General features: G+C 34.8%; 1 long non-coding RNA gene across 1 annotated transcript in view; it reads left to right on the plus strand.

Annotated features, from left to right (window-relative positions):
• LOC141572868 (uncharacterized) overlaps window positions 1–25,783 on the plus strand; it is a 702,493-nt gene that overhangs the window by 673,304 nt on the left and 3,406 nt on the right. Inside the window, exons 8-9 of the long non-coding RNA XR_012498339.2 lie at window positions 8,690–8,925; window positions 11,553–11,684. This is a non-coding gene — a long non-coding RNA (uncharacterized LOC141572868). The remainder of the gene's footprint in view (window positions 1–8,689; window positions 8,926–11,552; window positions 11,685–25,783) is intronic.

A 25,783-nucleotide genomic window follows, 5' to 3' on the forward strand; every position in this document is an offset into this window, starting at 1 on the left:
TAAGTCTTAATCTTTCAATAAAATGCAGTCATCTTTCCCTGTGGTATCACTAATGTCAGCATCATTGTTCCTTTAGTAAATTATCCAAATAACCTCCTAGGTCTATCCATAGGAAAAGTAGAATCTGATTGGTGCAAAATTTATGGACATTATTGCTTTTTCTACATTCATAATTATGGATTTCTAGAAGAAATGAGAAGAATTGATATCAATTAATAGCACTGTCTATAATATTGTGTTGTGGAAGATTCTGAGGACTTGTTTCAAGTCAGTAGAAAAAAGTGCCATAATTAATTATTGATGTTACCTTAAGCATGGAAAAGGGAAATAGTTGTGTACAGCTCATGTATTGTTTCATCCCTAATTGTCTGTCGATTAGCACAGTTTATACATGTTATCTACAATATAATTTTGCTGATTTATGGTCACTTTATTTTCACTGCAAGCCATGCTATAATCTACTGTGTCCCTCTGTTTTGCCCTTCCTTATCACACAACAGACTCATTTTTCTATTCTTGCCCGTAATAACAAACTACTTCAAATGGTTCTTTCTATAATCATTCAGGGAAAGCTCCTTAACCTATTTAATCTACTGTCTTTATGGAGAGAATATAGTTTGTCACTCTCAATAGTTAGATAGCAGATGTACATAAAGAATCAAAGTTGGGGCAGCCAGTTAACTCAGTTGGTTAGAGCGCGGTGCTCTTAACAACAAGGTTGCTGTTTCGATCCCCACATGGGCCACTGTGAGCTGTGTCCTCCACAACTAGATTGAAACAACTACTTGACTTGGAGCAGATGGGTCCTGGAAAAACACAGTTAAATAAATACAATTTTAAAAAATATAAGAATCAAAGTTAACAAGTATATATCAAAAGTAATTTATAGTTACAAAGAATTGAGTTATGGTTTCCATAGTAACCTTAACTATGAACGTTAAGGCTTTCTAAGGTAGAAAACCATAATAGTGCAGAAACATGGATTTTTTTATGCTTAATAAGCCAGAGATATTATATATCATAATTGTGTGCAATAAATTACTTCTGCAGAGTAAAGAAACCTCTAAGATGGTAAATCAGCAATTTTTAAGGGTTGACTAGCTTCTTTAAAACGTCCTGTGGGCAGAAAAATAATATGCCTTCTACTGCAAACTGTCTATTGATATCCATGTAATAAGAGAAGGAAAAAGAAACATTTGGACATATAACAGTCTTAAAAATAAAGACAAATTTCTAATAAAATCATAGAACCCGGGCGTTGGTAAGGACCTTAGAAGTCAGCCTAAAGCAGAAATGTATTGTATAGATTCCCTAACAGATTGCAGCCAGCCTTGGCTTCAACCACCAATAGAGATTTTATTTTCTCACCCAGCAACCTTTCTTGTTGTTGTACAGATTGAGGTGTTATTATAAAGTTGTTTCTGTGAGCCAACAATCTGCCTTCTTTTTACTTTCACCCACTGATTTCTTCTCTGCTCTCTGGAATGACATGGAGTGAAAATAATCCTTATAACAACCGTTGACAGACCTTTAGATATTGGAAGACAGCTATTAAGGTTTTTCACTAGTCTCATTCCTAAGGTTAACCTGTTTCAGTTCTTTCAACTCTTCCTGTAGATCATAGTTTCCTGACACTTCCAGCATCTACTGGTCACATTACAGATTGTAGATGTCTCTCTTGAAGTAAGGGGGGAATAGGTGCTGAATTCAGCGAAGTCACATTTTAGTGTATCAGTTATATCCCAGGCATTAGACTAATGTGGTCTGACTATCTGAGACTGAACAGATCTACACATTTCTTCATATTCTTATTAGCCATGTTTGTTTCACATGAGCTGCTGTACAATTGTTTTTGTTTTTTTTTCTTTTCTTGTTTTGTACTTATATATTTGCATTTCCAAGTCTAGATAGCAGCCCTTTATGATTACTAAATTTCATCTTGTTGTTTTGGTCTGATATTTTTGCCTGGAAATATAATTTGGCAGCATTGGGAAAGAAAGTTGTAGATCTCAAGGCTGTCGTTGCCAAGCTTTTTGATGTAATAATTATGTCTTCTATTTCCATTGATGAAACTATTGATCAGGACGGATTCAGGAAGAGAACTCTGTGTTCTCACATGTTTGCCCTCAATTCAGATCGACGCAGAGATACTCATGATGCCCTTTCCTTGCATTTTTATGTCTAGGAACACTTTTTAAAGCCTTTTAAAACTACCATCTTTTTAAAACCTCACAACCACCTATAAGAATGACTTACAGCAGTTATTATATCTTTGTTTTACAGATAGGGATATTTGCAAGGCCACACAGCTACCAAATGGCACAGTTAGGACAAGAGCACAGCCTAATTATTTCCCTTTAATACTATTGTAGCTTCCTCCGATGGGATCCGTGCAGGCCCTGAGGAAGAAAACAGGCTGTCATACCCACACAGCTGCCACCGAGATCCAGACAGCATCAGGAAGAAAGGAACATCCTCAGTATCCCTTAGCCAACATGCGCTCTATCCGTGATAAACACAGCTTGCCAATATTTAAAGGTAATATAGCCATCACTGTTTTAGTCATGATTGTTAAATAAGCTGTCAATACACATGGACCATCATCCTACCTATATTACCAGATTATCCATTAGGATATTATGAGAGGTAGTTCTTTCTTCTAAAATTATTATAAACCAGTCTTAACATTCTTACCTACCAATGTAGTAACTCTGATTAACTACGTATATTCAAACATTTAGGAATGTTTTATACTAAAAAAAAAAAAGTCATGTGGAATCTTATATTTTTCTAAGTGTTAATCATTTATATAACTATTTGTTCTACCATCTGACAATGGATAGGTTTTTCCTTTTCTGAAATGGGGATATTGTCTTTCAAGTTCTAGGAACTTTCGCAGGACTCTATGATTTTTCGTTTTGGAATATTACTAGTAGGTTATCTTAGCTAACTGATGAAAGTTTCTTTGTCATCCTGAAATGACACTTCATCTGCTTCTGGAGACTCAAACTCATTTGTAGTTATCAGAAGTTTCATATTACCTTCTTACATACCTTGGTCGGTGACCTAATTCTATAATTTATTGACTTTCAGTTTTACTTGGAAACCTTGCCATTTTGTAGCAAATATGGAAGCAAAACAGGTTTTGGATGTTGTTTATGACATCGAGAAGCCTGAAATCATTGGCCTCTAACAATGTGTCTAACCTTGTTTTCTTATTCTTCTTCCTGATCTGAACAGCTTAAAAGTCATAAGACTGTTTCTAGTGACTTTTTTTCAAATCTTCAATTTATTCTGGTTTTTAATCTGTCTGGTATTATTCCTAGATGTTTCTGCTACTCTTTTGAATGAGTCCTATTTTTGAGTTTCCATCTTTTTACATATCTTTTTAGACAAAAGATGTCAATTAGAAAGCTCCTTATATAATCATACTGATTTTTTTACTAGTGCCTCGTTTTCTTTATTTTTTTTTTATATTACCTTGTCAATGCCATTTGCAAATTCCAACACTCAAAAAATGTTTTTGAAAAAGAAAGGAAGAAATCTCTTACCTATTATATGCCATATATTATTTATAAAGTCCTTTTGTGAGAAATGTACCTGTCTTTTCACTGAAATTTTTGAAATCTGTTTTCCTACTATATTACTTTTATGGTCTTTGAGTTACTGGCAAGTACAAATTAGTCAGGGATATCGCCAAGGAAACCTTCATACTACATACAACCTATTGTGATAAATGAGTTTGACCACATGTTTTCCTCTTTGGTTTAAGCAGAAAAAAATTGGGGGAATATTTTTCCCTATCTACACAGATTTCCTATGGTAAAAGCCTTGGCAGCACCAAATGGGATGGGAAAGGTGTTTATAAAGTAAACCGTTATTCAGTGAAGTTTGATTACTAGTATTTCTGTCATGCCAGTACCGTACAGTTATTATAATTTAAAGATATACATGAGAATTATGAAATTTCCAATACAGGCAGATTTTATGTTTTTAGCCATTGGCATTTCATATTTAGTAAGGCCTAGCAGACTAGTCTTATCAGAAATCCAGACCTGTAGAAATGAGTTCATCATTGTGGATTAGCTGTCTCAGGAGCTAATCCGTTACAAGGATGCTAATGGGCGACAAAGTTGCTAACAGAAAGGCTGCTGCCGCCAAATTCACTTGGGAAGTCTGACGAGTGGTAGGCAAAAAGAAACTGCAAACTTGACAAATAAAAATTCATTTTATTATAGTCATACTTTTTGTGTACACAATATAGTGATCCCAGACCTACAGGTTAGAAAATTCTCTTTCCATTTATTTCATCATCCAGGCTTTTTCCAAAGTAATATATTTTGAGCATATGAAGAAAAACAACTGAAAAATATGGGGAAAAAAGCAACACGTGAAGGCCTCCTAAAATCTCATTGTTATTGCCCTCATTTCGGAATTAATAACATGCCAGAATTGTGTATTTCTAACTCACCCAGAGTGATAGCATCAACCAACATTTTTCCCCAATGGAATTCCTAATGGAATTACATGTGATACCTGATTTGATCCTTACAGCAGCCCTGTAAGACAAGTGTGACTACTACAATTGCACAGATAAGAAAATTAAGATTCTTTGAGTGTCAAATACTTACCCAAGAGAAAAAGCTAGATAGAGACAGCACCAGGACCTCACACATCTCCTCCAAGTTCAAATACTGTGTTCTTTTCACTACAACTATGAGGAAATTCTGGTTTCTTTAAAAATTCTATTAGAGGAATTCAAAGAGATAGAGTCAGAAGTTAATTGTAGTATATATCTGGAATAAGTGATATTAGTTAGATGAGGGCAGACCTAAATATCAAGGCCTCAACTGGAAACAAAAAATTAAAGAACTATTACATGGGGTTAGATGAGAACTATCCAATGATAAGAATGTCAATGGCCCAGGCCCTGGAATTTGTTCTTATTCTCAATTAGTATGAATTTTAAGATGAATTTAAAAGACAGATTAAGATTTCTGGTTGCTGAGAAATATTTCATTGAGCATGGTGAATAAATGGAAAAAAAGGAAAATATATAGTAGTTTATGGTTGTTATATTGGAGAAGTGGAGAGACAAAGACTTTTCTAATTTCAGCTCTTCATCCTTTGTAGTAAATTATATTTCTGTTTGCCAAGTAGTCTGATTCCTCTCCCTGCAGTGTTCCCTGTAGGAGCATTAAACATTCCTTTTCTATCGCTCTTAGAAATGTTCATGAAACTTAGAACAGAAGTGAGTGTATGTCTTCTGAGCAGAAGCTTTAAGAGCCAGTTCATGCTTTGCCCTGTCTCTTTTCTCTGCCTCAAGAACAGCAACATCCAAGAGAAAGGTAGCTCCTTTATTCTGCTTCCTAGAGGTAAGAAAACATGGAGGAGAGCCACAGACACCCTGCAATGAGCATATACCATGAGTGATAAATTTTTGTGGTTGTGACCATTAAATTGTTGGGGATGTTTGTTACTGAAGCATAATTTATACTCTCCTGACAGATATATTCCTCCTCCTAAGTGTTTATCATAAAAGAACTGGATAAATAGTGAAATGCATACTAATTCACTCTCTTAATAATGATTGTCCTGTTCATGTCTTTCTTTTTAAAAATAACAAAGGAAATAACATGGGACTTAAATATTTCTAAAGAATATGATGCCAATACAGTAGAAACTGGGAAACTGAAATGATACACTATCAAATGTATAAGAAATATCTAGATATATACAGTATAAGTAAGGATAAGGTGCAAAGTCGTAAAGTAGTTGGTGCTTAATAACTACAGATGCAGCAGTGACAAAGTTCTTTAAAAGCAAAGTGTCCCATATGAGCAGAGCATATAATATATACATTTTAAAGTAGAGCTAAAAATTTTCCCAGAAATTCTCCTACTTCTAAGAATCTTTTCCAATATTCCTACTACTCTTTAGAGTTCCCCAGTAATTACAAAACTATGCTTTTTGAAAACCAAAAAAAACCTGTTTCACTTAAATTTGATACTTCAAAACTATATGTCACAGGGAATTAGTTATTTCTCATTTAACTTTAGGGTTTTTTGTTGTTGTTGTTGTTGTTGTTGTTGTTTTTATAAGAAAAAAGAAAAGAAAGATTTGTATGTCCAAACTGATTGCTTTGCTAGTGGACATTTACCTGTGTTTCATTAGTGCATTCTCTATTTAAAGAATAGCTTTTGGTATTTTCATATCATTATTAAAATTGAAAATGTTTATTGTTTTCCTTAAAATGATGGGATTATTTTACTCCAGGTATGTTTCTTTTAGAGTTAACTTCAAGCTCAGAAGTCAGGAGATTGTTTGACCCATGTGACTGAATCTCCATATCAACAGTGCCTCAAAACATTTCTTTCCATTGGCATTTCAGAGCATACCCTATAATTGCAAACTTTTGCATTTTAGGCACTTAACGGTCCCTGTTAAAATACTAACAGTTTAGTCAGGTGTTGATGCTATTAGTGCCAGAATGATTTCATTTACCACTTCAACGAGGTAAATTCTGAGGGTATGTTTTGATAGAGGTAGAAAGAAGGAGAAAAAAACCCGAAGTATGAACATACTCAATAGCTGCTAGCTCCTCTCTCTCTCTCTCTCTCTCTCTCTCTCTCTCTCTCTCTCTCTCTCTCTCTCTCTCTCTCACACACACACACACACACACACTCCTGAAACCTATGGCCAGTGGGCCAATGTGCACTACTGGATCTTCTCCCCAATCTAGTGTTCATCTCCCTAGGATCAGACCTGGGACCCCTCTGTTTGTTACCCTAGTTACAATCACATTGTAAGTGGTCACATTCAGTGCTATGACTTTAAATACTATCTACAAATGAACAACTAAATTTTATCTCCAGTCCGAACCTTTCCTCTGAACTCCAGGCTCGTATATCTGACATACCCTCTTTGAGGTCAAATAGGGATCTCAAATCTAACATGACAAAACCAACTATTTGAATTTCCCCCAGGCCTTCTCTTCCCACTATCTTTTCTATGACAGTGAACAGCAATCTGCTTCCTCTCAACGTTCAACCAAAAAACTTGAGGTCATCCATCTCTCCTTAATTTCTCTTGAGCCATATTCCATTGGCAAATCCTGTCAGCTCTACCTTCAGATGATACCCAGAAATGGACTACTTCACCTCCACTTTTCTTCCTATATCCTAATCATGGCCATTTCTCATCTGGATTGTTGCAATAGGTTCCTATTGAAATCCTCTGCACGTGGCCTTCTAGCAGTGTATTCTCTACATACAGCAGCCACTGGGATCATTTTAAAATAGAAGTCAAAAAGTCTCACTCATCTGATTTATCAAAATAAAATCCATGTTCATTATCCCCCACTTCCTCTACCCTCCTGTCACCTGTACCCTCCCCCCTCCATTTTTTCTCTACTTCTCAGATCTCACCTCTCACCCTTCTAGCCTTCTATTACTGCTGTTCACACTGGCCTACTTACTGCTGCCACCTCAGGACATTTGCATTTGCTTTGTGCCTGGAAAAGATCATACCCCAGCTATCTGCACACTTTAACTCAAGTGTCTGCTCAAACATCACCTTATCATAAAGCCTTCCCTGAACACACTATGCAAAATAACATCTAACCATCCTCACCCTTTCCTGCATCTTCATAGCTCTCACTACCCCCTGACTAATTGCATATTTCTGTCATTCTCTGGCTATCTATGTATTAGTTCCTAGAGGGCAGAGACTTTCTCTGTTTTGTTCCCTCTTGTGCTTCTAGTGCCAAGAGCTATTAATATTTATTGAATAAATAAAAATCTGATGCATTGAGAGGCTTTGGATGATCAGGGAGCAAGATGAGAGCTGATGGAAGAGTGTACTGTAGGGGAGAGCAGAGAAGCACAACCTAATTGGGAATATGCGGTACTGAAAATAAACTTTGTCTACTCTATATGTTCCCTAAAGCTAGATCTATACCATGTATTTTTTCAGTGTGAAATGTCAGAGAGCCTCCAAAGTCTCCACTATTCACAGGAAATCATTTAAGTAATTTTGACAATGAAAAATAGAATGTGGCTCTTCCTCCCTTCCTACTCATTATGCCCTCTTTGGAGTGTGAGGTACTACTGTCTGTAGCATAGTCTCCAAATTTGTTTGTTTTTTTATGACTCCATAGTAATCAGGCAGATGCGATCTTCTCCACTTGCATTCTCGGTTCATTCACAAGACAATTTCAGGTGGAAACTCGGTGTCTTCACTTAAGATGAGAGAGTTGGACTTGAGTGTATGTGTTTTATTTTAGAAGTTACATAGGAGGAAGGGGTGAGGAAGCAAGTAGAGTAAATAAAAAAAAGAGAACAAACCAATATAAGGGGATAGTATCCAGGTTACTGTTGTGGGTAACAGTGTCAATTCCACTTCCTCAGAAACCTGTATAAAATGCCCCCCAGGGTTGTCACCCTGAAGGCGGGAGTCTACAGCAGGGGAATGCAACTATGGCCTGTGGGCCAAATCTGGCCAGTGACCTTTTTGTAAATAAAGTTTTATTGGAACACAAGCATGCTAATTTGTTCACTTTTTTCTTATGACTGTTTTGGGGCAATAAAGACAGAGTTGAGTAGTTGCTACAGAGACTGTATGGCCTATAAAACCTAAAATAACTACCATCTGGCCCTTTTCAGAACAAATTTTCTGATTCCTATTCTAGGGCATTTATCCTCAGCTGCCATCCACCACTGTTGCCGAGTCTCCTGGGGGGATTTGTCTCTTCCCAACTTCCTGACCTTGCTTGTAAGAGGGCCGGGTAATCTCCTGAAAGCCCCAGCTGAATGTGGAAGCATGCTGCACGTGATCTAGGCTGGTCCCTGTCAGTGCACAGAATTGTCCCTGTAGCTTCAGCTGCAATCAAGAGTGGGCTACGAGAATGTAAAGCCTGCCCTGGAGGTATGTACTAGTCTTGATTTGGGGATATGTTAACAAGTTTGTGCCTAGGAAAGGAAAATCTATTTATAGATGAAAGTACTTAATTAATGAGGATACTAAATGAGACTTGAAGAAAATCAACTGACTGATCTAGGCAATTATTACAAACTAATTGACTAGTGAGTACTAATCCTAGCAACTTTACTAATATACAATTTAGTCGAGTTTCCCTAGCCTCCACACAAATTACTTTTATTCTCTTGCAAGCTATTAACACCCAAACAGTTTTTGTTACTTTATTTTTGTCTATTGATTTCAGATGTATGTGTTTAAATAAAAGTTAATAAATGTTGAATGTAAAAGAAGTTATAAGAACCTATGAAGAAATTAAAATTTTACCTTATTTCTTAGCCCACTGCCAGAAATTTTTTTAAAATTTGTAGTTTGTTATGTAATCTTCCAGATTTTTTAAATACTCTATTTGAATATACATCTATTTATATATAATGTTTAAAGCAGGCCATACCAACTTTTCACTAGCTTACGTTTCCCAAATATAATATATATTAGACCCTCTTCCATATCAGTATAATAAAGATACCTCATTATTTTTAATGGCCCTATGGAATTCCATTGCATGGAAATGCTTTAACTGATTCTTCTGATAAATGTTAAATTGTTTCTAATTTTTTATTATTTAAATGTTGTTCAAAAACAAAGAAAGAGTAGTGTTCTACACATCTACTGCCCAGATCCTGGTTTCTAAATATCATTCTCCACTAAATGGAACCTTGGCTCCTGAGGAAAATGGTAATTCCAGAGCTAGGACAAGGACAGTTAGACTAAACCATCTTATTGTACCAGAAAATAGGAGAGAATTCTAAAATGAGTGGGATCTGTCAAAAGGATAGAAGCTCTCTTGAAGTAGTCCCATTTGCCAAATATGGCCCAATCTGAGCACCAGAATAATAAGGATTATATTTTAAGAATTAAGATAATATTTTTAATATTATATGATAATAAATGTTTATAAAAATTATTTTATTGAATATATATATATATAAAATATATATATTGAATATTATAATATATATATTGAATATTATATTGAATATTCAATATATATATATTGAATATTATAATATATATATAAAATATATATATTGAATATTATAATATTATATGATAATAAATGTTTATAAAAATTATTTTATTGAATATATATATCAATAAAATATATATATTGAATATATATATATATATTCAATAAAATAATTTTTATAAACATTTATTATCATATATTACATATATATGGATGAATTCTAATATATATATAGAAAATAAGACCTAGCCGGACCATCAGCTCTAATGCGTCTTTTAGAGCAAAAGTGAATATAAGACCTGGTATGATCTGATCTGATCTGATCTGATCTGATCTGATCTGATATGATATGATATGATATAAGACCCGGTCTTATATTAAAATAATAATAATAATTATATTAAAATAAGACCGGGTCTTATATTCATCTTTGTTCCAAAAGGCACATTGGCGCTGATGGTCTGGCTAGGTCTTATTTTCAGGGAAACACAGTATAGGCAAAAATATATAGGCAAAAAGAGAAAACTCTTCCTTATAGTAGAAAGCAAACAATATAAAAGAAATGATGGAATTAGGAAATCACCATTTGGTAACCATCATATTAATCATTGATTCAGGTATGAATTAGTGGATGAAAGTTTGAGGAATAACTGAATATTTCTTTAGTCACAAAGTAAATACCCACAGGTATTTAATACCCACCTATTAATTACAAAAGGAAATATGGTATCTTTACCCTAGAAAAACCTGGCAAACACTGTGATCAAAGTTAACTCTACCAGTAAGAGGACAGAATTGCATCATGTACCTCCTGGTATGATGCACTAAGGAAAACACAACATCACTCTGTGGTATTCCTGCCCAACGCGTGTGACATGAACCTAACCAGGAGAACACATCAGACTAACTCAAAGTGAGAAAAATTCTACGAACTGCCTGACCTGTACTCTTTCAAAAATGTCAATGTCATGACATACAAAGAAAGACACTGAAACTGTTTCAAATTAAGTGAAACTAAAGAGACAAGATAACAACTAAAACCCATAGATTTTCTTGCTACAAAGAACATTACTGGGACAATTGAAGAAATTTGAGTAAGTTCTCTAGATCAGAAAATAATACTACATCAGTATTAATTTCCTAACTTTGAATAATGTACTGAGATTATATGAAAATGTCCTGGATTTTTAGGAAATGCACAATGAAGTAGTTAGGGGTAAAGGAGTACTCTGCAACTTACTCTCAGTGCAGGAAAAAAGCTTGGATGTGAGTGTGTATAGAGAGAGAAAGAGAGAAAAAGGAGAAACAGAAGAATGCAAGTGTAATAAAATGTTAATATTTGTGAATTCTGGGTAAAAGTTATATTTTTCGGTAATTCTTGCAATTTTTCTATAAATCTCAGATTATGCCAAGAGTAAATTTTGCAAACAGTACTCTAGTGGACATCAGTGTATATAAATATTTGTATCATTCTAAAGGTGTAGCTGTAGGATAAATTCCAAGTGGAATTGATAAATCACAGAATATACACATTTTCGATTTTCAGAGAAATTGACAAAATTACTCTATTTTACTCCTGCAAACCATTTGACAATCCACAAATGATACAGAAGATAGTGCATTCTCTGACACCTCAACATCAATGAACACTGTCCCTCTTTAGAATGTGGAGAATCTGGTAAGTAAGAAATAAGATTTCCTTGCTGTTCAGGTCTGCATTCCTTTGATTAGTGAGACGTTGAACATCTTTTCATATAGTCAATAATCATTTGAATTTCATTCTCTTTAAAGTAGCTGTTCATATACTTTACCATTTCAGGTGTCATATTTTTCTTAATCATTTATAGGATTTATTAGTATGTTAAGAACAGTAAGCAATGTAATATTGATGAATGTTGATTCCACTGTCTTGAACTTTTTATATAGTTTGATAATTTTTATCAAATTAATCTTTTACACAGGAATTCAGGATTTCATATCATGTTTATAAAATCTTCTCTGTTCCCAAGAATATAAAAATAGTCTTCTATGTTTTGGGGTTTTTATCTGGAACTTTGATTGTTTTCTTTAATATTTAAGTCCATTAAAGCTATTTTTCTTTCTAAACAATTATTAAAATCCACTTTGGTGAATGATAAATTGAGTCTATATAAATTTTTTATATTGACAGAAGGGAAATTAATGATAATCTGTAAACCAAATGCTCCACAATTGTGTCACAGTATAGTTCAATTTCCCTAGCTTGCTAAGGATTTATGACTGATTTGGATCCCAAGGACAGGTTTGGAGGATTCTTCCCCCATCCAAGTCCTACTCTAACAGATGACAGGATGTGTAGGAAAAAATGCTGTCATCCTTCCCAAATAAGCTATCTTTACCCAGAAATAATATCTTAGAGTAAATATCCACCTGAAGAGAATCTAGTTGTTTTCTGCTTAGATGGGACTGGCAGGCAGTGTCAGTCCCTTTGATCCCTTGAAAAGACATGGGCCTGTGGGCTGCCATCGTCTTGAAGGATCCTGTCATTCCCTGTCAATCCATATTAGACAGGATGGTGTTTTGTAACCATTTATCTCCTTCAAAGTGATTTAGTTATTTTCTGCCGAGATTATGCTAGAGGATGTCATTACTTTTGTCCTGTCTATCTCATTACTTTTATTGCCAGAGATTGTTGTCATTTACTTTCCCTGATAATCCATCTCTCTGGGAAAAGATTGTATTAATATTTTTATGCTGGATAAAAGCTTCATTTTTACACTGAAGAACACATCAATAAGATTGCTGTCCCTGTTCTTTGAAGATGCTATCACAAATAAACAATAAACAACCCTAAGAAAAAAGGACTTTGAAAGTAGCAATGTTATCAGTAGAATATTTTTAAAAGAAAAGAGCATCTAGGTGAGCATTCGATTACATGCAAATTGACATCTTTGAATCATAGAATGCTGGTTAAGAGGAAAGCTTTGGACTACTCATTGCTAGTTAAATAACATTGAATGTGAGTTATACACTCTTTAGCTCACTTGCCTTATCTGTAAAATAGAAATAATAACAGTACTGTGTCCTAGTGTTGCTGTGAAGATTTATTTGGACAAATCCATGGAAAATATTTGAATACTACTTGATACATATTAAGAACTCAAGGAGCATTAGCAGTCTCATTATCACCGTTATTATTATAAACCATCATTGCATATTACAGTAATAACTATCTAAAATAATTAGATTCTAAAATAACATAATATATTTAATCCTTAATAGTGTTATCTATAATACACAAATGCTCTTCAACTAGATATTGATAGATATTGATGGAACCAAAACTTATTAACTCATAAACCATTGAAACAAAGAAATCTGTACAATCATTACAGAGTGGAATACTTTTAATAATATTGCTTTAGTTAAATCAGACCTCTACAAAAAAATAGTTTTCATTTTTGGATAATAATATTTTATCATGGTTGCCTCTGTAACTGAAGAGGTTTGTAATGAACATGTTATAAATAAACAATGGCTTCTTTCCCATTCTTTCTGCCATTTTTTGGACCATTCTGGAAAAAGTGGCCCCATGACATCTCTTTGATTCAGACCAAGCACAACTAAATTTATCATCCAGTGACTCCCTAACTCCTTTCATTCTTCCTCTTATTCAATACCCTGCTCCAATGTTCCTCCTCCCAAGCCCCCACCATTCAATTTAGAAGGATTTCATGTTTAATCCTATTCTGCTAGTCTTCTTTATTTTATATACTGTGTATTTCACCTTTTGGAACAAAATACAAGTTGCCAGGAAATAGACACTATCTGATTTATTAAAGAAGTTAAATACCACAATACGTTAAATAAATATAGCACATGATAGACAAAGCAAAATAAGTGTAAAATGAATAATTAACAAATTATGAAACTTAAAATTGACTTCTGTGTCTAATCTCATCAATAGTTAGAATAACTGGACCTATTAGTATGTTGAATAGCTTTATTTAACATGATTAACATAGCATAGCTTTATTTAACATGATTCAGCAACTCTGATATTCTTGGAGACAATGGGCAACATTGACTGCATAAAGATTCAAATAGATTGATTCATTGGAAATTGAATTACCCTGCCTGATGTGTGCTAATTAATGGGTTGATGAACGAGAGGCTCTAATGGAGAACAACGATTAAAATGTATGCTATTTTAAAATTTATTGATATACGATGAAGACACCATGAAATGCATAGATTTTAAGGGTATCTTTCAGTTTTAACCAATGAAGGTACCAATGTAACCCTCACCTCTCAAGTTACAGAACATTTCTCTCTTCAGGAAGTTCCCTAGGTTTCTTTTCCTGGTCAGTCCCTCCCACCTGGAAAGCAGCACTGTTCTGATTACTATCACAAAAGATTAATTTTGCCAGGTGTAGAACTTCATATAAGTAGAGTTATGCAATATGTACTTTTTGGACCCTGGCTTCTTTCACTTAGCAAAATATTTTTTGAGATACAACCATGTTGCCAAGTATGCCACTAATTTAACCCTTTGATGTGTATGAATATACCAGTTTGTTTATCCATTCTCCTATTGATGGACAGACATCTGAGCAGTTTCCAGTTTTTACAATTATGAATAGAGTCGCTATAAACATTCTTCTATTAGGCTTTCTGTTGATACATATTTTCACTTCTCTTGTCTAACCATCAGGAAGTAAGTGCAATGCTGTGTAAACATACAACTTTATAAAAAACTGCCACACTAGTTCCCAAAGTGATTTACCATTTTCATTCCCTCTAGCATTATGAGAATTTTTGAAAGTTCTAAAGTTGTGTATTCTTGACAGCATTTGGTGTTGCAAGACTTCTTTTTTTTTTTTAATTTTAACCTCTCTAATAGGAAGTATGTCATTGTTTCAATTTGTTTTCCTGTGCTTGATGATGCTGAGCAATAAGTTCTTTGTCAGATATATATGATGCAAATATTTTCTCCCAGTTTGTGAATTGACCATTTATTTCTTAGTGGTGTCTTTGGAAGAACAGATTTTATTGTGACGAACTTCAATTAACAACATTTTTTTTCCTTTTATGATTAGTGCTTTCTGTGTCGTTGCTAAGAAATTTTCATTTTATCCAAGATTGCAAAGCTGTTTTACAATGGATTTTTCTAGAACTTTCTAAATTTAGCTATTACATTTAAGTCTGTGAACTCTCTTGAATTAATTTTGGTGGATAATATGGAGTAGGTAGGGGTAGGTGTGTTCATTTTTTTTTTTTTTTTCCATATGGATATCCAAATGTTCCTGCACCACTGATTGAAAACTTTTTTTCACCATAGTACTTTGGTGCTTTTGTATCAAATCATTTGACCATATATACACAGGTGTATTCAGCGGCTCTTTATCTTGTGCCCTTGATCTATTTGTCTATATTTTGACCGACACCACAATGTTTTGATTACTATACCTTTACACAAGTCTTGAAATCAAGTAATGTAAGCCTTCTAACTTTTAAGATTATTTTGGCAATGTAGGTTATTTAAATCTTCCAGATGAGTTTTAGAATCAGCTTATCAACTTCTCAAAATTATTGCAGCTATTTCTATTAAGATTTCATTGAATATATAGATCAAATTGGAAAGAATTTACATCTTTAAAATATTGAGTCTTCTCATCTAAGAAGATTGTGTATCTTTTTATTTATTTAGGTCTGCTTTAGTTGCTCTCAGCAGTGTTTTGTAGTTTTCAGTGTAGAGGTTCTACAGCTTTTTTGTTATATTTATTTTTAACCATTTTATTGTTTTTTGGATGCTATTGCAAATGCTAATTTTTAAAAACTCTCCTTTTTCAATTTATAGAGAAAAATAATTGTTTTGCATACTGACTTTAGATTCTCAACATGTTAAATTCACTTACATTTAGTACATATTGGAGAATTTTTAGGATCTTCAGTGCACAATCATATCATCTGAAAATAGTTTTGTTTTCCCTCAAATCTTGTCTTTTTTTTTTGTTTTTTCCCTCACTGCCTTGGCTAGAATGTCTAGCTCATACAATGTGGAACAGAAGGGGGGGAAAGTTTTAATATTTCAACACTGAACAATTGGCTTGCCCTATCTCATTCTATCAGATCAGTGAAATTTCTATCTATCTCTAGTTTGATGTAAATTTTTATTTTGAATAGGTGCTAAATTTTGCCAAATACTGTTTGTTCATTTCTTGCAATGATTGTGGGTTTTTTCCTGTTTTAAACTGTTAGGATGTAATCTAAATGACGCTGATTTTTTAATGTGAAAAGAATCTTGCATTTATGTTTAAACCCTTTGTGGTCACGATATATTATAGTCTTAATATATATTAATTTGATGGGTTAATATTTTGTGATGGTTTCTTGCATCTATGGTTATGAGAAATATTAGTTCATGAATTTTTTCTTGTAGTATTTTCATCTTGTTTTGGTAATAACATTGTACTGACCTTATCAAATGAAGTGAGAATTACTTCATTTTCTCCTCTATTTTCTGAAAGAGTTTGTGTAAGTTTAATACTAATTTTTAATTAAATGTTTGATAGAACACACTAGTGAAGCCATCTGGCTGGCAGTTTTCTTTGTGGAAAGGTTTTTATTAAAAGTTTAATCTCTTTAACAGTATAGGGTATATATGATTTTTATTGCTGTGTAACAAATTGTCCCTAAATCTTAGTATCTTAAAAGAACTGTCAACATAAGTATGTCCAAAGCTGGAAAGAATTTTTATAAAATTTTATTTGAGCCAAACTGATGACAATGCTGGGAAGCAAGATCTCAAATGCTCTGGAGAATGACAGTTTTGCAGTTTCTTTTATAACTTTGGAATTGAGGAAGGAACATAAGGAAGATTACATGAAGGTGGGAGAAAGCAAAGTGAGAATTGGATTACAGAATGGTTAACAAGATTATGTGCTCTCTTGAGGGTGGTTAAACTTCTGAAGGGTCTAAAAAAGAGGCATTTCAAGGGTGTATTAACCTAGATGTACAAAAATAATGGACAGGGCTTGCTTAAGGCAAAGATAACCTTTTACTAGGGGAATTGTAGGTTGAGGTGTGACTACCCCTGACCTGCCTGGTTAAGAATTCATGTTCAGATATCCTGTGATATTACTTTTGGTTAGATATATTACAGCTCCCCTTTTTCATCCACAGAACAAACATTTATTATCTCACACTTTATGTGGGTCAGGAATCGGGGAGCAGCTTTACTCTTTCTATCTCGAAATCTCCATTAGATTTCAGTCATGCTATCAGCTTGGCTGCAGTTATCTCAAGACTCAACTGGAGGAGAACCCAAGCTCACTCATGTGGGTGTTAGGCAGGCCTCAGTACCTTGCTAGTCATTGACTAGAAACCCCAGTTCCTCCCCCTTGGGGGCTTCTTGAGAGGTTGCCTAACTGTCCTCAAAACATGGCAGCTGACTTACTACCAAGTGAATGATAGATAGATACCCACATTGTCTTTTATAGCCACATCTCGGAAGTGACATGTCATAATTACTGTTACACAGACTAACTCGGATAAAAGGGTTATTTTTTTATCAGAGGGGAGGGGACAACAAAAAGGTGTAAATATCAATATTGCTAAATATACAAATTAATACAATCATAAGCACTTGAAAAATAAATGTGTACTTTTTAGGAAAAGAAAGTATTCATCCCACTAATATCTGTACACAGACTGGGAGTTTCATGCTCCTTTTTGACACTAATATAGAGAGGCATTGATGAATTGGAGGATGGATAGGCAAAATAATAGTCAACAAACATTGTTGAGTGTTTCTTGAATGCTAAATGAAGAATGGTACTTACAAATGGTTGAAAATCCTAACAATTATCTTATTCTTTGACTTGATGGTCCTATCTTTAAGGATTTATCTGAGAAAATACCTGGAATAGAATACAAAGAGTTGTGTGTAAACAGTCTGCACAGTGTTGTTTAACAAAGAAAAGGACTATTAAATAAAATTGGTATTTTGTAGCTATCAAATGATTTTTTAAAAGAATAGGCATTGACATGGAAAGATTTTTATAATTGGTCTTAAGTAAAAACAAGTCATAAAATAGAGTTTCTATGGAATGATCCTGTTGTAAGAAATACATATCTATAAAAAAATGTCTAGATATTGTTACTCAAAATATTAACACCTAGATTAGACATTTCTTGTTTTAGCTTACCTGGGATCTATTTCTCCTCCTCTTAACAAGACCCAGACAGAAGCATTTGAGATTTTGCTTCCTGGCAATTATCAGTTTTGGCTCAAATAAACTACTACAAAATTTTTTTAAAAAACTAACCAAACAAACAAACAAGGCCCCAGACATTTCCACAATCCCTTTTTTAATCTCTGTGTAATGTGGATGGAATTAACTTAAATTCATGCTCACCAAAGGTGCTGGAACATGACCTAATCTCAGCCAATCATGGTATTCCAAGCCAGCTGCAGTTACTGATTCAGGGATTGGATTGAGAGAGTTGAGCCCCAGACTTCTGTTTTAATTAAATCTGGAGTTAGAGTGGCCATATTGCTACTGATTGGAAGCCAAGAGATGGAGGGAGCCCTGATGACATCATTTGAGCCTGCATCTCCTGTCAAGACTTGTGTTTTCACCTCATTCTGGCTCTAATACCATGTGCTACGTCATCACTCCTCTCCCACCACATACACCCCTACTTTACTTAGCTCTACTTCATGGCTTTTGGACTGAATTAGGGGGAACAAAGGAAGGATGGAAGGAAAAGAGGGATGAATAGAAGGAGGAAAGAAGGAAGAAAGTTTGGTTTTCATTTAGTTTTCAAAAGATGTCTATATAAGAAATTAGAGAAATTTAATTTAGACAAATGAAAACAAGATAGAAGGTGAACCACGAATAGGCTTGGGACCTACATATAGAAACATTAATGGCACTATTTTGAATTAAGTGATATGTTACAGGAAGGCATATTTGCTTCAGTATAAGCAACACACTGTTTTAACAATGTGAGCTGTCTAAAGATAAAAAGGGGTGTCTTGTAAAGTTATGAACCCCTTGTAACTTGAAGCATTTGAGCAGAGACTGGATAACATTCGTCAGAGTACAGGAGATTCATTCCTATTTTAAAAGAAGGCTAGTACCAAATGACAAATTAGTTAACCTGAGCTTTTATTTCATCTTTTTTATTTCCTAATATGAAAATTAGTCCTTACACAGCACACTTTTTAACATAATTCAAACATGTCTGAAAGAAGATAATTGGGGAAAGCTCTGCTCACAATTTTCTAGTAGCAGAAATAATTAGGTCCTGATTTTTTTGTGACTCAGAACAATCAGTAGTCAATGCATTAAATACAAACAAGCTGACGGGACACAGAGTCACCTTTTGAAAAATGGAACTCTTCTGAACTACACAGAAGAGAAAATTTTCCTTAGATAAAATTTAAAACATTACATACCCTACCAAGAAAAGAAAAACATTGTATTTTTATCCGCATGGAACTCTAGAGTGATTTTTATGAAAACATGATCATGACAAAGTAGAAAATCAAAAAAATATTGATAAATTTCAGATTTTAGCTAATAGAGTAAAAATCCCAGGTTCTTGTGAAATAAATCTTACAGGAGTGTTTATTCCTTTAAACAGTAAAAGTTTTGTTTTGATAGAAATCTTTTTACAAATGTATAGGCACTCTTGCCACTTTCCTGCCTTATTAAACAGAGTACAAAAAAAAAAAAGTACTTTAAAATGCCTTAATGACCCACACAGTTATCATTGTATATTCAACTCCTACTGGTGCCCTCAGCGTCTGCGGAAACATGTGTATATATAGCCCTACATTAACATCCCACTGAGGGTTTTGACTAGTAGTGTCTCCTTTTTAAAGCTTTTTGGTTTTCTTCCTTACTATCAGTCTCCAGTCTGTCATTCTTCAATGCTGTTAATATGTCTGTCTCTAGCAGCCTTTTTCCTGATGTTAAATTTGCAGCTTTTTATCTCCCATTTTGAAAAATGTGTAACTTAAGTGGAATAAGAACATGTAAGAAAGATTAGATCAAAACGGTGGTCGGAGCGCATGTGTGTGCCTCCCCTTTCTCAAATTCTTAGAAATGAAAGAAATAATATGCTGCATATGTGCAATACAAGAATGTCGGCATTTTAATAATGAATTTATCTAAAATGTAAAATTCCTGGGAGAGAAAAACACTGAATCATCTTGGTTCATAAACCTCCCTGCAATCATGGAGCTGGGATTGAGAATTTGTGATGTCGAGCCGATCAAAATCATGTGGCTTATGGGAGGGTTAGTTCCTAAAGGAAAGGGAGGCTTGACAGACAAAACACTTCAATATGCTGACACTTGCTAAGGACGCCTCCCTCGCCACCATCCTAGCCACTTGCCAAATTTTAAGAAACTTGGATTTCAAAATGAGAAACTGACCCTTTTCAGTTTAACTTGAACCGAATTCACATTTTCAAGTCAATATGCAAACAGCTCGTAAGAACAGTAAACTTTAATTTATATGTAAATTATTTCATTTTATATAAAATATACCTTAATACTTTTGGAGCTGGAGATTCCTGACTTTTCTTCAGTTCTGGAAAATTGCACGCTATTGTTTCAAATGTTACCTCTCTGCCAGTCCCTCTGTTCTCTTCCTCTAGAACTCTTGATCCTCTATATATTTCTTAATTGCCTTTTCATATTTTAATCTCCTTGTCTCTCTGCGCTGTGTTTTAGGTGAATTCCTCAGACTATATTCTCATTACCTAAGTTTCTTTTTCACTGTGCCAGTGTATGAATTATCTGTTGCTGCCTAACAAATCACTTCAAAATTCAGGGGTTTAAAATAAGAACAATTTATTATTTCTCATGATTTTGTGGGTTGGCTAGGTGGTTTTTCTGCTAGTCTTGCCAGGACTCTCTCATGCAACTCCCTTCACCAAGCAGGTCAGCAAGGGTCTGGGCAGCAATGGCTGAACCCCTCATTCCATGTGATCTCTCACTTACCCAGGAGGTAACCCAGGCTTCTTTCTTGCTGACTTCAGTGTTTCCAGTAGCAAAATTGTGTAAGACCCAATACTCAAGTGTTTTTCAGGCCTCTGTTGTATCACTTTTGCTAGTGATCCATGGCTAAAACAAGTCACGTTGCCTAGCCCAGGTTCACGGGGTGGGGAAATGATAGACTCTACCTTTTGATGATAAGAGCTACAAAGAATGTATGACCATTCTTTGCAATTACCATACCTAGCTAGAGTTTATTCATCTTCTATATTTTGTATTGCAAGTATAATTTTTAGTTTCCAATGTTTCTAACGAATTCTTTTTCCTATCCATATATTTTTGTGCCTATTTTGTTTCATGAAATCTTGTTCTCGTCAATGAATGCAATTCCTTCATTTCTTTTTTTGAAGAAAGCAAACTTATTTTAAGGTCTTTGTCATATTTTATAATTGACTTCATATAAGGTGAATTTATGTTGTGGTTGTTGATTTTGTTGACTTTTTTATCATTACTTTTTTCATGTGGTTCATTTTGAAGAGTAGATTTTGTTTTGATGTATTTTTTGTTGTTGTTTTGGTTTGTTATCAGTCTCTTCCACCTATCCTACTTTTAGTTATGTTCCCATGCCTTCAGACCGCAGGTCCAGAATTGAGTCTTATAATGTGTCCTGGGATTCCTACACTATTATGACCTATGGGTTTATAATGGATTTAGGCCTTGGGGCCAGAGGGCAGCTAGCTGACTCAGTTCCTAGTCATAATTATCTTGCTTCTTTAGCCTATAGTGTCCTGTAAGCCCCAGACAGCAGATCAGCAGCAAGGAGAAAAGCAGAGAGCATGGGGCCTTTTCTCAGCTTCCTTTTATAGGTGTGAGGAGGGGAGACCCCACACAAGCCATGAGCTTCAAGGTTCCCCTTCTCTATGAATTTTTAATCTTCATACCAGCAGGAGCCATCCATTCCCCACTTCTGTTTCTAGGCCCATTTTCTGGGAGGACTTCAGCTTCAGTCCTATTTACTCATTCACACTGCTCTCTGTTTATGAGCCAGGAAGATGTTTACATGTTTTGGACTTTGTCTATGGATTTTAAACTTTACCTGTTATGGCTGTGGGTTTAGGTTAGATGAACTATATTACACATGAATTTACTACCCAACTGACCAAAGTCCCACAATAGTTTTAGCAAAGCATCTTATATTAGCTCAGAAGTACATGACAGTCAGCCCATAAAAAGATGCTCAATATCATTAGTCATTAGAGAAATTTAAATTAAAATCACAATGAGATGCTACCATACAATTATTAGACTAGCTAGAATTAGGGCGGCCAGATGGCCCAGTTGGTTGGAGCACGAGCTCTGGACAACAGGGCTGTGGGTTCGATTCCCACATGGGCCAGTGATCTGTGCCCTGCACAACTAGAATGGAGACAACGAGCTGCGGCTAAGCTTCCAGAAGTGTCACCGGATGGCTCAGTTGGTTAGAGCGCAAGCCCTTAACAATAAGGCTGCCAGTTCAATTCCCTCATGGGATGGTGGGCTGTGCCCCCTGTGATTGAAAATGGCAACTGGACTTGGAGCTGAGCTGCGCCCTCCACAACTAGATTGAAGGAGAACGACTTGGAGCTGATGGGCCCTGGAGAAACACACTGTTCCCCAATATTCCCCAATAAAATTAAAAAAAAAAAGAATAGCTAGAATTAAAGACTCGTCATACCAAGCACTGGCAAGGTTGTACAGCAATAGGAGCTCTCATATATTGCTGCTGGAATGAAAAATTATAGAAACAATTTTTTATAAAAATTATGTATTTTAATATAAAAATAATATACATATAGTATGTAGAAATTATATAACAGTTTCTTAAAAAGTTAAATATACCTACCATATAATTTAACAATTTCACTCTTAGTTATTTACCCAAATGAGGAATTAATCCATACAAACACTTGTACATAAATGTTTATGACACCTTTATTTTTAACAGTTAAAAATGGGAGACAATACACATTTCATCAACAGATGAATGGGTAAATAAATTGTGGTAGGTACGTATAATGGAATGCTACTTGGCAATTAAAATAATTGAACTATTAATACAGGCTACAGGATGAAAGAAGCCAGTGAAAGAAGCCAGACAAAAAAAAACAAACAAAAAAAAACAACAACAACAACAAAAAAAGCATACTATATGGTTACATTTATAAACCTTCTAGAAAATGCAAACTAATTTATAGTGACAAAGAAATAGATCAATAGTTGTCTGGAAATGGGGATGGGAAACAGGGAAGGGTGAGGAAGAAATTACAGTCATGAGGGAATTTTGGAGATAATGGATATGTTCATTATGGCAATGGTTTCACGATACATATATGTCAAACTTAAATTGTATACTTTAAATATATCTAGGTTATTATATACCAAGTATTCCTTAATCAACCTGTTTAAAATTTAATTTGATGTTATCATATCCTTCTGAGCTGGTTTTGCTTGGACATATTAGTTTCATTTAAAAGAAAATGATAATACTGACCAAAACATTAATGACAACGAACATTTAACGGGCACTTTGCCAAGCCAGTTATTATGCTAAGCATTTTACTTGGGCCATTTCACTTTACCTCCTTCAACAAACTTATCAGTTAGGTGCTACTAGTAACCCCATTACCTAGATAAAGAAACTGGGGCTTCAATAAACTAAGTAACTTGCTCAGTAGGTAATAAGCGTATTAAGTGGCAAAAATGGGATTTGAACCATGAATTGTGGTTTTAGGGCCCAAGAGCTTAACACTGCTGCAAGTCTTGTCGGAAAGGACAGTTTGCCTCACTCTCACTTAGTTTCCTAGTCTTGTTCTTTAAAACTGTCCTCCTTCCCCACCCACTCGCCTTCACCCCCATTTTTATTGACTCCTAGAAAAGGCCATTAAATCAGTTCCCAGGATGGGGGCAAGAAAGAGCACCACCTTTTGGTTATACTTTACCAGGTTACATGTGTAAGGAAAAGTTGTGATAGATTTTGAAATTTCTGGGGTGTTCTTGCTAGTTCATACTCCTGGTGATCACCTTTGCTTGTCTTTGACTGGGCTATTTTACAACTTTGTAGTGATAGAAATTAACTTGTAGAAAACAGATAGTAATGCAAATAACTCCTGTCCATAGAAACACAAATTGTGTCTGGTGGAAAGCTATTGATTATTGCTCTGTGAACAATGACTTTTTGGGGCCAGTGTTCCATCCATTTATATATGCATTTCAGCATTCCTCATCTGACTGTAAGTTGTCTTTTGAGCTAATTGTAACATGTACTGATTTCCTCATTAAACAGTGAGTTAAGTAAAATTTTTGACGTGCTCATTTTATATTTGTATGAGAGTTATGATTTTATCCTTTAAAAAAAACTTTTTTAACACATAAATTACAGTATATTTTTTAATGGGTTATCTAACAGAGCAGCTCGCTGAGTTTAGTAATCTCTTCCTAACTCTGTCCAACCATGTAATTCCCTTTTGTGTATATTTTTAATGACTGCGAGAATTTCAATTCTAATGCAAGACAGTGGTGAGCCCCTCCCATTGCATCTAATTAGGAAAAGTGAAAATTGGGAGAGGAAATAGAGACTGGAAGTAAAATAGAGGTAGAGAAATAAAAATGGGGCTTCTCCCCTTCCCCCTCCCCGATAAAGGAATATAAAGTTTAAAAAGAAGAGGAGGAGGAAAAGTAAACGCAGATTTTAGGACTGCCTTCTGTGACATCTGTAAAAAGAAAGAAAGCCAAATACATCTTCTTTGGCTTGAAGTGATCATAGAAAAAGCTGAGACTTTATACAACTGAGTATCTGGGAATAGAGTAAGAAATACCTGCTTTATAATGAGGAGTGTATTAAATACAGAGTACTCATGATTTATTCCAGTTCAAATATTCAAGTTCTTCTCTGTCCCTTACTTAAGGCGGTGAGGAGATAAGGCAGAGATGAGGAGGCCTGAGAGATGCAGATCCCTGGAGCATAAGACTAAATAAATTTGGCCACAGAAAATCAGAAAAAGATCCACCCAGAACTGAATAATAGACTCTTGTTACCCAGGTTATATGCTATAAAGGAAAATAAGTTAATGGACATCTTTTTAAAATTGAAAGAAGGAAATTCAGAAAGTTTTCTATTAGAAAAATAAGTAAATGGGCATTAAATATATTGTATATAATATCACCATATAAAGCATATAAAATATTATTGATGCTGTCCCAATGATGCTTTATCTGAGATGATATTCAAAGTCTTTAACAACCTTAAGGCATGAGAAAAACCTAGCTGGAAGAATACACAGCCCAGCTGGAGCAAGGTTCTGGAGGTCCCTTGCTGCCCTTGACGTTGACCTGGGATCCCTGCTAGATCATGGAAAGTCCAATAGTCCTCCGGGGAGTAACCAAGACCACTGGGGCAAGAGTCTCACTTGCAAGGCTTAGGGCAGTGGCTGTTTTCAAATTATATGGAAATATATCACTATGTTAAATAAAGCACTATATTATCTCAGAAGTATTTGGCACATCTCACCTTAACAGAAAAGGGCAAAGAATCTGTAAGAAAATAGGTTACTGTATGAGTTAGGATTGCACATAGCTACAAATAATAGAAAACTCCAACATAGTGGCTTAAACAGAAGAGTTTTGTCATGTCGTGAAAGACTAGACATGAGATAGGGCTTGACCAGAGTGATGCACAGTGACACCATTAGGGACCCAGGCTCCTTCCTTCCTTGTCTTCCACCATCCTAGCCATCCTCATCATGCTT

This window comes from Rhinolophus sinicus, chromosome 17 (genome assembly GCF_057876585.1).
Source record: "Rhinolophus sinicus isolate RSI-liver-muscle chromosome 17, RSI-T2T, whole genome shotgun sequence".
NCBI classification, from domain to species: Eukaryota; Metazoa; Chordata; class Mammalia; order Chiroptera; family Rhinolophidae; genus Rhinolophus; species Rhinolophus sinicus.